The sequence below is a fragment of the Martes martes genome (assembly GCF_963455335.1).
Source record: "Martes martes genome assembly, chromosome: 6".
Classification (NCBI taxonomy): domain Eukaryota; kingdom Metazoa; phylum Chordata; class Mammalia; order Carnivora; family Mustelidae; genus Martes; species Martes martes.
Genome location: NC_137893.1, coordinates 58316859 through 58328146, shown reverse-complemented (window position 1 = coordinate 58328146; position 11288 = coordinate 58316859). Strand labels below are relative to the sequence as shown.

At 35.4% G+C, this 11288-nt stretch overlaps 1 pseudogene across 1 annotated transcript; it reads right to left on the bottom strand.

Moving 5' to 3' along the window:
* Positions 1 to 2723: 2723 nt before the first annotated feature.
* On the bottom strand, positions 2724 to 3157 carry LOC308344716 (large ribosomal subunit protein uL24-like; annotated as a pseudogene). The gene has a single exon. The product of its transcript is annotated as a large ribosomal subunit protein uL24-like (transcript).
* Positions 3158 to 11288: the final 8131 nt, after the last annotated feature.

Genomic DNA, 11288 nt, shown 5'->3' with positions numbered 1-11288 from the left:
CCCTTCCTCCTGCTCACATGCACTCCCTCTCTGTCTCTCTTTAAAATAAATAAATAAAAATTTAAAAACACCCCTCCCCCAAAAGAAATACCCTAACCCAGTCTCATCCTTTGGGTCTCCTGGGAGACCCATCCTAAAGCCGCCTGGAACTCAGGGCAGCAGATAGAACGGCACAAAATGGGTCTGGGATACACACAGAGAACAGCTAGCTCGGTGAATGATATCTAATTCAGCCAAACTTCCTAACATTTACCAAAGAGCCTGAAATAGTTATGATGATAAATAATCTGGTGTAGAGTTTGCATTTTTTTGTGTGTGAAACTTCTTCTTTTCCACTGGTGTTGAAACATATTCATCATCATCCTGACAAATGCCATTAATTTTCATTTTTCCTCAAATGGAACATTGCCCTATAAATTATTTTCATAGCAATGACTGACTCAACTCTCAATAAAAGTGATTTACGGAAATCTGCCATGTTCTCACTCTGCTACTCATAAATTTTCCACATGTAGTCAAACTTCTTTAAGTGTTCTGAGTCACAATAACTCACGGTCAGGCGCTGAAATGCAATTCAACTATTTGAAAGGTGAACGCAAATAATGGGTTGATATGTCATTCAAGTAATAACGTAAGAAAGCGAGCAGCTCAACAAAGTCAAAGCACTTGATGAACTTAGTTCAAAAAGTTGGTGGATTTAAACTCATAAAGTCAATGCCATAACAAAATACTCCTCTCGTGCACTCTCACTTTAAGTATAAGTTTAAAAAGTCAAGTGTAAATCTCTGGCTATTTCTTGGAATACATTCAGGGCTCACCCACTCTTCTCCCTCCCTCCTTTCTTTCCTCCTGTCTATTCTTTAGGCACTTCCACGTACACCATCTTATTTACCCCTGAGTGGTATTATCCCCATAATGCAGATGAAACACAGGAAGTTTAAATAACTTGCCCACTCTACCCAGCCAGGAAAGCTAACACTCCATAAACTGAAAGCAGGTCACTTGCTTCCAAACACTCTAATTTCAATAAAATACTTTCTAATATATTAAAAGGCCATTTAGGGGTGTCTGGGTGGCTCAGTGGGTTAAGCCTCTGCCTTCGGCTCAGGTCATGATCTCAGGGTCCTGGGATTGAGCCCCATGTTGGGCTCTCTGCTCAGCAGGGAGCCTGCTTCCCCAACTCTCTCTCTGCCTGCCTCTCCGCCTACTCATGGTCTCTCTCTGTCAAATAAATAAATAGAATCTTTAAAAAAAGAATAAAAGTCGATTTACCTGCTTGCTGACTCTGTAACCTATATTTTTCTGTGCACTGTCATACTAAAAATCAGTCTTTTGACTTCATTCTTATGAAGGCCCTGCCTTGTGAGGAAGAAGTGTAAGTACAGCCTTATGGGAAAACCTTTTTAAAATTTTAAAACCTCTTTGCAAGCTTATTAGGTCTACAGTAGTTAAAAATGAATATACAAACAAACCAAACCAACTCAAGTGGTAGCAGTGACCTTTGAAAGCCACTCTTTAGGTCAAGAGACCATAAGTTGACTATAGAGAGAAAAGTCATCAAATGCATCTGAAATAAAAACGGCCAGTTCAAAATCAGCTCAAAAAAGAAACTCTGCCAAAAGCTTGTGTTTGTCTATTTTGTCTTCTTCAACAAGCACTGGAGAATACAGAGTAGTGTGGAGGGTTTTCTCAGACATATATTTTCAGGGAAGTCTACTCTTACCCACCATTTTCCTTCTATTCATAATGATAATATTAATAGTATTTATTGAGTTCTTACTTCCATGCCAAGCATTCTCAGATCTTTATAGAGTAAACTCACTAATCCTCATATAGACCTTGTGACATAGGTGCCCTATTTATCTTGACTTTCAGATAACAAAGCAAGCAGACAGAGGTGATGTAACTTGGCCCAGGTCACCCAGCCGCTATGGGCAGAGCCAGCTTCTGAGCCCAGATGGTCTTACTCTTAATCTCTACATTGTATTGTCCTCCAGCCTAAGCCTTCATTGGGTCCCTTAGATGCATTCCTGGTCACCTGAAATCTCCTTCCAGAGAAGGAGCCATCTGTACCAGAAGAGTGGCCAGTACTATGAATGCTCAACAGGGTTTATTGTATGGTTGATAGAATGAATGATGGCAGGAAGGAGGAATGAAAGAATGAGTATATAAATGTGTTCTGGGAAGTTGGAAAAAGAAGAGACTCTTTTAGAATGGTAGGAAGAAAAGTTTCCATCAGGAAGCCTTGACTAGTGATAGAATTTCAGTAGGCAGAGACTTTTAAAAAAGGGAATTTCAGGTGGAAAATTTATATAAATTTGGAGACATTGGAAAGCCTAGAGATACATTCAGAGAACAGCAAGTTGTACCAGTTGGTCAGTGGCTCGGGCTACATGAATGAAGGTAATGCAGGGAGAAGTCTGATCAGGCTAACCTGAGGTTAGTTTGCTGAATTTTTTTTCATCTTAATAGTTTTTTTTTTTTTAAGATTTTATTTATTTATTTATTTGCCTTAGAAAGAGATAGCAAGTGAGAGCACAAGGGAAGGGTGGGGAGAGAGGGAAGGAGAAGGAGACTCCCTGCTAAGCAGGGAGCCTGATGTATGGCTGAATTCCAGGACCCTGGGAACATGATCTGAGCTGAAGGCAGATACTTACCCAACTGAGCCACGCAAGCACCCCTCATCCTAATAGTTTTTATTTAAAGTCATATATAAGATTACTTTATTCCTGCATCTTTTCAATTGTTTCTTCTTATATTTGCCCCTTTCCTTTCCTATTTGGTGAGATTTGGATTTATGTACAAGGATCTTTTCATGGCCATTGTCCACTTTTAGTCTAGTGATAACCACCTCACTAGGGTGAATGGCCACATGGACAGTTGTGCCATTTGCCTTCTCTTGCTGTGCTCGCTCAATGTAGATAACAAATTCTTCCTGTAAACCCGGATGACTTTGCCAATTTGCTGACATTTACAGTGTTCTTTCACAACCTGTACATCATCATCCTCTTGGCTGGGCATGGATCAAACATTGTACTTCTGTCTCAGCTCTTTGGAAAGAGAGGAAGACAATCTACCTGCCAATGTGGGAAGGTACATCAAAATGCTTTTTATGGTTCTTGCTGTGGTGAGAAGTTGCAAAGGTATTCAACTTCATTTTGGCCGCTGGTGTTTCAGCAAAAGGAAAAAAGTGCTGAATGTTTTAAAGAGCAGGCTGAAGGAACTACTACTTAAGGAATTGGACACCTCTGAAGGAGTATGAAAGAAGATGTAACCAACCATGAGAGACTGAGAGACTGTGGACTCTCAGAAATAAACTGAGGGTTTTGAGGGGAGGGAGGTGAGGGGTTGGGTGAGCCTGGTGATGGGTATTAAGGAGGGCACATATTGCATGGAGCACCGGGTGTGGTGCTTAAACAAGGAATCTTGGAACACTGAAAAAAAATTAAATTTAATTAAAAAAAAAAGAAAGAAGCTGTAAGAGGATGACAATCTTCGGATTGTGCTTTCAGGAAACTAAATGAGCAGTAATTGTCAAGAATTCAGAGCAGGGGCTGCTGCCCTATGATGAATGAATACCTGGATGAGTCTTGGGAAGTCTGTGAATCCCTGAAAGACACACAGAATTTTGTCTATATTTCTGTATGTACACATTTCTATTGAGACTGTCTACAACTTCTCAGTGATTTTCAAAAAGATGCCACCATTCCATATATCAATATATCTTAAGATTATAAGTGAAGTTAAACTGTTAAACAAAATCTGTTCCTCAGCCTATCTTGGCAAACATAACCTCATATTATATAGTATCATAATGGTATTCAAATTTTACTTTGAATTTACTTTTATCAAAAATGTAAATTAACATAAATGTTCAAAACCTCAAAATATTAAATAATATATTAGAAATTATCTATTAAAACTAAAAATCAATTAAAATAAGAATGAGATACTACTACACACCTATTAGAATGACTAAAATCGAAAATACTGACACCACCAAATACTGGTCAGGATGTGGAGAAACAGAAGCTCTCATTTACCACTGGTGGGAATGTAAAATGGAAGACAGTTGGACAGTCTCTTACAAAACTAAACATACTGTTATCATATGATCTGGCAATCCTGCTTTTCAGTTGGTGAGTGGATAAACAAACTGAGCATATCCAAACAATGGTATATTATTCAACACCAAAAAAGAAATGAGCTATCAACCCACAAAAAGAGGCAGAGGAAATTTTAAATGCACATTATCTAGTGGAAGAAGCCATTCTAAAAAAATACATACAATTCCAACAAGTACAATTCCAACTATATGACATTTTGGAAAAGGCAAGACTGTAGAGACAATAAAAGGATCAGTGGTTACCAGGAGTAGGAGAGACAAGATGAATAGGTAGAACAGAGGAATTTTTTTAAAAATATTTTATTTATTTATTTATTTATTTATTTGACAGAGGGAGATAGCAAGAGAGAGAACACAAGCAGGGTGAGTGGGAGAGGGAGAAGCAGGCCTCCTACTGAAGGAATTTTTAAAAATTTTTTAAGTAGTGAAACTATTTAGCATCATACATGTGGATACATTTGTCAAAACTCAATTGAAGAAAAATCTCACATACACACACACACACACACACACTCCAGAGAATCTACAATACAAAGAGTATATCCTAATACAAACTATGGGCTTTAGTTAATAATGTAACAACAGTGGCTCAATTAATTGTAACAAATGTACCCCACTAATGAAAAAGATCGGTGGGGGGTACTCTGTACTTTCTACTCAATATTTCTTGTAAATATAGAACTATCCTCCAAAATAAAGTTTATTGTTAAAAATTAAAAGGAAAAATGCAAATTAGAATGAATATAAAAACTTGAGAATTATTTAAATAGACCAGAACTGTATTAATTTATTAACTTGTGTATTTGGAAGCTATATTAGTACATAAACCTAAGATTATTTCTTCCTGATTAATTGGTCTCTTTATCATTATGATATTACTTTATCACTACTAAGATTTCTGCTCTGAAATGTATTTTGTCTGACATTAATGGAACTTGCTTCCTTTTGATTTGTGCTAGCATGCCCTTTTCTCCATTCTTTTGCTTTTACTCTGTTTGTCTTGATATTTTTTAAGTGATTTTCTTGTGGACAGCATATTGTGCTTTCTGTCCAATCTGACCATCTCTGCCTATTAATTGGGGTGATTAGACCATTTATATTTAATGTGATTACTATGTATTAGATTGAAATCTAATCTTGCTATTTGTTTTCTATTTTTTCCATCTTTGTTCTCTTTTCCCTCTTTTTCTGCTTTCTTTTGAATCAATTGAGCATTTTAATGATTCCACTTTTTTCTCTTTTGTGGGCATGTTAGTTATTTTGTTATTTTAGTTACTTTGGGTTTATAGTATCCCTCATTCACATATCTCAGTTTACTTTTGAGGGATATTATACCACTTTACAAATAGTTTAAAAACCTATTTTAAGGTTCTATTATTGTCATACATTTTATTAACATATTTTACAAATCCCACAATACATTTTTATTATTTTTGTCTAAAGAGTTAACTACCTCTTAAAGACATTTAATAATAAGAAAAATTCTTGTATATTTATTTATGTAGTTACTATTTCTGGTATTCTCCATTTTTCTGTTTGTAGATTTCTTTATTTCAATCTACCATCATTTTCTTTTTGTCTAAAAGTCTTCCTTTTACATATTTTATAGTCTGCTGACAGTTAATTTTTCCAGTTTTTATATATCTGAGAAAATCTTTATTTCATCTTCATTTGCGAAAGATACATTCACTGGATATACAATGATAGGTTGATAGGTTTTTCCTTTAATATTTTTTCTTTTAGTCCTCTGTTGTTTCCCTGGTATATTATTTCTGCTGTGAAGTTTGTTATTATGCTCATCTTTTTATCTTTTTTCCTCTCTACACAATGTGCTTTTTCCTCTGGCTTCTTTTAAGATATTCTCTTTACCACTGGTTTTGAGTAATTTAGTTATGATATGCTTTGGTATACTTCATGTTTCTTGTGCTTGGGTTCACTGAGCTTCTTGGACCTGTGGGTTTATAGGTTACATCAAATCTGGAAAAGTTTTAGACATTATTTCTTCAAATATTTTTTCCATCTCTCTTTTCCTTTAGGGGATTGTGCGTGTGTGTGTGTGTGTGTGTGTGTGTACTGAGTTTTCCTATGTATTATACCTTGTTGGGTGGCTAGGTATTTTTGAATTATTGTAAGTGTTCTTGAACTCATTAAATTACTTGGGAACAGTTTGATCCTACTGAGACAAAAGTTTTTGGGCCGCTCCTTCCAGTAAATTATGAGGTTTTTCCATCTAGTTTGTGAAAATAGGCACCTTTTCTGGCCTTGTATAAGCAGCAGTTACTGCTTCCTCCAGTCCTTTTATCTGGTTTTGCCCCCAGCCCTAGGTGGTTTTCTGACTTGCATTAACTGCTAAATCTTCTGCTGAATACTTCAGGGGGATCTTGTGCAAATCTGCTGGGATCTCTCTATATTCACCTCTCTTTCCCCAGTACTCTATCCTATGAATGTTAGTCATCTTGGTCTCCCTGGACATTCAGATTCAAGAAGTCTGCCTGGCTTCTCTTTGCCGTGTGCTGGAAACTCTTTCAAAGCAGCAAGCTGGGACAAGAAGGGCTTACCTTGTGTGTTTTTCATACCTTGAAGATCACAGTCCTTCATTATTTAACATTTAATATCGTGAAAATTGGTGTTTATTTATTTTGTCTCTACTTCTTATTCAGTTGGGAGGATAAATCTGGTCCCTGTTACTCTATCATGTTTGGAAGCAGAAATCAATGTATAAGTATTAGCTAAATAGTAGAGTAGTATCTAGGCTCATTTTCCTCAGTTGAGGACACAAAAATGATTGTTAATAACCAAGGCTTACAGTGTAATTCCACAAGTTGCTGGATTTATTGTAAACTTTTAACATTAGAAAGATATACAAAAACTATCTGGCCTAAAAGGATATAATGCCTGGGAATAGTCTATGATAGAAAGCATTAGAATAAAGGATTATATTGACCATGAACTAATAAATTTTCAGCTTAGGGATTAACTATTCTAGAGACTTTTGTGCAGGCCCAATATTTGCCATAATAAAAAGTTTAAAAAATTATCCAATCCAATTCTTTGATTTTACAGATAGGAAAACCTGTTCAAAGAGGGTATGCGGCTGTGTTGGGGCTGGCATGATGATGATGATGATGATTATGGTGATGATGATGATGATGATTACTACACTCAGAAAAGTACTTTCTCATTTCATCCTGCACAAAACAAAGAAATAAAAGAAGCAATGATTGTTTGCAGAAAGGTGAGTAGGTCTGATTTATTATGATGGAAATTTGTAGTTGTTGCAAATAAAGCTGAAAAATGATGATAATGATGATGATGATGATGATTATAGTAACTTACTACTTTCTACGCACTGTTATAAGTAGTTTGCATGAGCTATCTCATTAAATTCTCACAACTTCCATATATAAAAAATAGTCTGCAATTCATATTTTTCCACATTTGACATTTCTGAAGTCAGGGTGGCTCTTTTGACTGTTGAAATAGTATAGTTATATCAATCTAGATAGTTAAGTATTTTAAGAGAGGGTATACCTTTGTTTCAGCCAGTCATCTGGTGGCATAATCAAACCAGTCCACTATAAACTATCTGTTTAAGGTCTTTTGTCCCACACAGGTAATATAAATTCAGACTTCAAATTTCCATGATTACCGATTTCATACAATTCTCAGGGAAGATTTTTAACCCCCTACATCTAGTCTCAAATTGAGATACAAGTAGTACCTAGATTAAGACAAGATGGTGGGCCTGCAATGAAGCATCATTTTCCCCCCCAATATACCTGATTAGCAACTTGGTTCTCTACGGTAGTAGCAATAGTAAAATAGGCCATATTAAACAGAACTAACTTGAAACTTTTATTTCCAATTCCAAGTGGAGCTTTATATATGTGTTTTCCATAAATTTATGTATTCTTCTCTTCCAGATGACTATAAATGCAAAGTAGAGCTTGATTTGACACTTTCAACAATGGATAGATCATCCACATAGAAAATCAATATGGAAACATTGTACTTATACTATGTATTAGAACAGATGGACTTAACAGATATTTAGAGACTATTCCATTCAACAGTAGCAGAAGGCACATTTTCTCAAATGCGCATGGAATTTTCTCCAGGATACATCATTTGTCAGGCCACAAAACATCTCTTAATAAATTTAAAAATACTGAAATCATATTAAGTAGTTTTTTTCTTTTTACCATAATGGTATAAAATTAGAAATAAGCTACAAGAAAACTGGAAAATTCACAAACATGTGGAGAGCAAACAACATGTTACTGAACAACCAATATATTGAAGAAGAAATCGAAAGAGAATTAAAAATTTCTTGAGACAAATGAATATGGAAGCACAAGCTTCCAAAACCAATAGGATGGAGCAAAAGCAGCTCTAAGAGGGAAGTCCATAGCAATAAAAGTCTACATGATGAAAAAAAGAACTACTTAAATAAACATTTCACACCTCAAAGAAATAGGAAAAGAAGAACAAATTAAGCCTAAAGTTAGCAGAAGGAGGCAAATAACAAAGATGAGAGTGAAAATAAAAGAAGTAGAGACTATAAAGACAATTGAAAAGATCAATGAAACTAAGAGGAGGTTTTTTGGAAAAGGTAAGCAAAATTGACAGACCTCTATCTAGACTTACCAAGTAAAAAGGAGAGAAGACTCAAATAAATAAAGTTAGAGACAAAGGATGTGATGTTATAATTGATATCACAGAAATACAAAGGATCATGAGAGAGTGAAACAAATAATTACAGGGCAACAAATTGGACCACCTAGAAGAAATGGAAAATTCCTAGAAACATACAACCTACCAAGGCTAAATCATGAAGAAATACAAAATCTGAACAGACCCCTTACAAATAAAGTAATTAAATCAGTAATAAAAACACTCCCAGTAAACAAAAGTCCAGGACAAATGGCTTCACTAGTGAATTCTACCAAATATTTTAAGAATGAGTACCTGGGGTGCCTGGTGGCTCAGTCGGTTAAGCATCTGCCTTTGGCTCAGGTCATGATCCCAGGGTCCTGGGATCGAGCCCTATGTTGGGCTCCCTGGTCAGAGGGGAGCCTGCTTCTCCCATTCCTGCTTTCTGTTTGTGCTCTCTCCCTCTGTGTCAAATAAATAAATAAAATCTTAAAAAATAAAAAAAAAATGAGTACCAATCCTCAAACTCTTACAAAAAAAATGAAGAGGACAGAACACTTTTGAACTCATTTTACAAAGTCAGCATTACCCTGATACCAAATCCAATCAAGGACAACTACAAGAAGACAGAATTACAGACCTATATCCCTGATGAACATAAATGAAAAATCCTCAACAAAATATTAGCAAACTAAATTCAACAACATATAAAAAAGACTGTACACCATGATCCAGTGGGATTTATTTCAGGGATGCAAGGATGGTTCAAAATCCGCAAAGCAATCAATGCAACACACCACATTAACAAAATGAAAGATAAAAATCTCACTATCATCTCAATATATGTGGAAAAAGCATTTGACAAGGTTCAACATCGATTCATGATAAAATCTTGTAATAAACTGGATATAGAGTGAACATACCTTAACATAATAAAAGCTACAATGACAAGTCCACAGCTATCATCGTGTTCAATGGCGAAAAGCTGAACGCTTTTCTTTTAAGATCAGGAAGAAGACAAGGATGCCCACTCTTGTCACTTTTCTCAGCTTAGTGCTAGAAGTTCTAGCCAGAGCAATTAAGCAGGAAAAAAAAAAATAAAAGCTATACAAATCAAAAAGGAAGAAGTAAAACTTTCTTTATTTGCAGATTACATACAATAGATAGAAAACCCTAAAAACTAGCCCCCCCAAATTTTTAGAATAAAAAAATTCAGTAAAGTTGAAGGATACAAAATCAATATACAAAAATCAGTTGTGTTTCTATATCATGCCAACGCACTATCGTTAAGAGAAATTAAGCAAGCAATCCACTTATAATTGCATAAAAATGAATAATACAAAAAGAATAAATTTAACTGAGGGAGAGAAAGATCTATGCAGTGAGAACTATAAAACATTGATGAAAGAAATGTAAGAAGACAAAAATAAAGGGAAAGATATTCTCTGCTCAGGGATTAGAAAAAATTAATACTGTTAAAATATCCTTATCACTCAATACAATCCCTATCAAAATTCCATTGGCGTTTTTTCATAGAAATAGTATGGTATTAGCATAAATATAGACACATAAATCAATGGAACATAATAAAGAGCCCAGAAATAAATCTACGCATATGGGGTCAACTAATTTTGCATAAAGGAGCCAAGAATATACAATGGAAAAAGAATCGTCTCTTCAATAAATGTTGTTGAGAAAACTGGATAGTCAAATGCAAAAGAATGAACTTGGACCTCTATCTTACACCATACACAAAAATCAACTCAAAATGGATTAAACATTTGAATGTAAGACCTAAAACCATAAAACTCCTAGAAGAAAATATAGGGGGTAAGCCTCTTGACAGCAGTCTGGGCAGTGAATTTTTTCAGGTGAAGGGGAACTTGACAACAAAAGCAAAAATAATAAAAGCAAAAATAAACACGTGAAACTACATCATATAAAATCTTTTGCATAGGAAACATCAACAAAAAGAAAAAGCAACCTGTCAAATGGGAGAACATATTTACAAATCATATATCTTATAAGGGGTTAATATCCAAGACATATAAAGGACTCACAACTCAATCGCAAAAACAAAAACAAAACAAAACATTTTAAAAATGGGCAGAGGAATTGAACAGACATTTCTCCAAAGAAGACATACAAATGGCCAACAGGTATATGAAAAGTTGCTCAACATCACTAATCGTTAGGGAAACACAAGTCAAAAGTACAATGAGGTATCACCTTCGACATGTTAGAGTGGCTGTCATCAAAAAGATAAGAGATAACAAGTTGAAAAGGATATGAAAAGAAGGGACAGCCTGTGCATCATTGGTGGGAATGTAAATTGGTGCAGCATGTATGGAAAACAGTATGAAAACACCTCAAAAAATTATGGGTCTGGGTGGTTCAGTCAGTTAAGCATCTGCCTTCAGCTCAGATCATGATCCCAGGGTCCTGGGATCCAGACCTGCATGTCTCCCTGCTCAGCAGGGAGCCTTTTTCTCCCTTTCCCTCCGCTGTT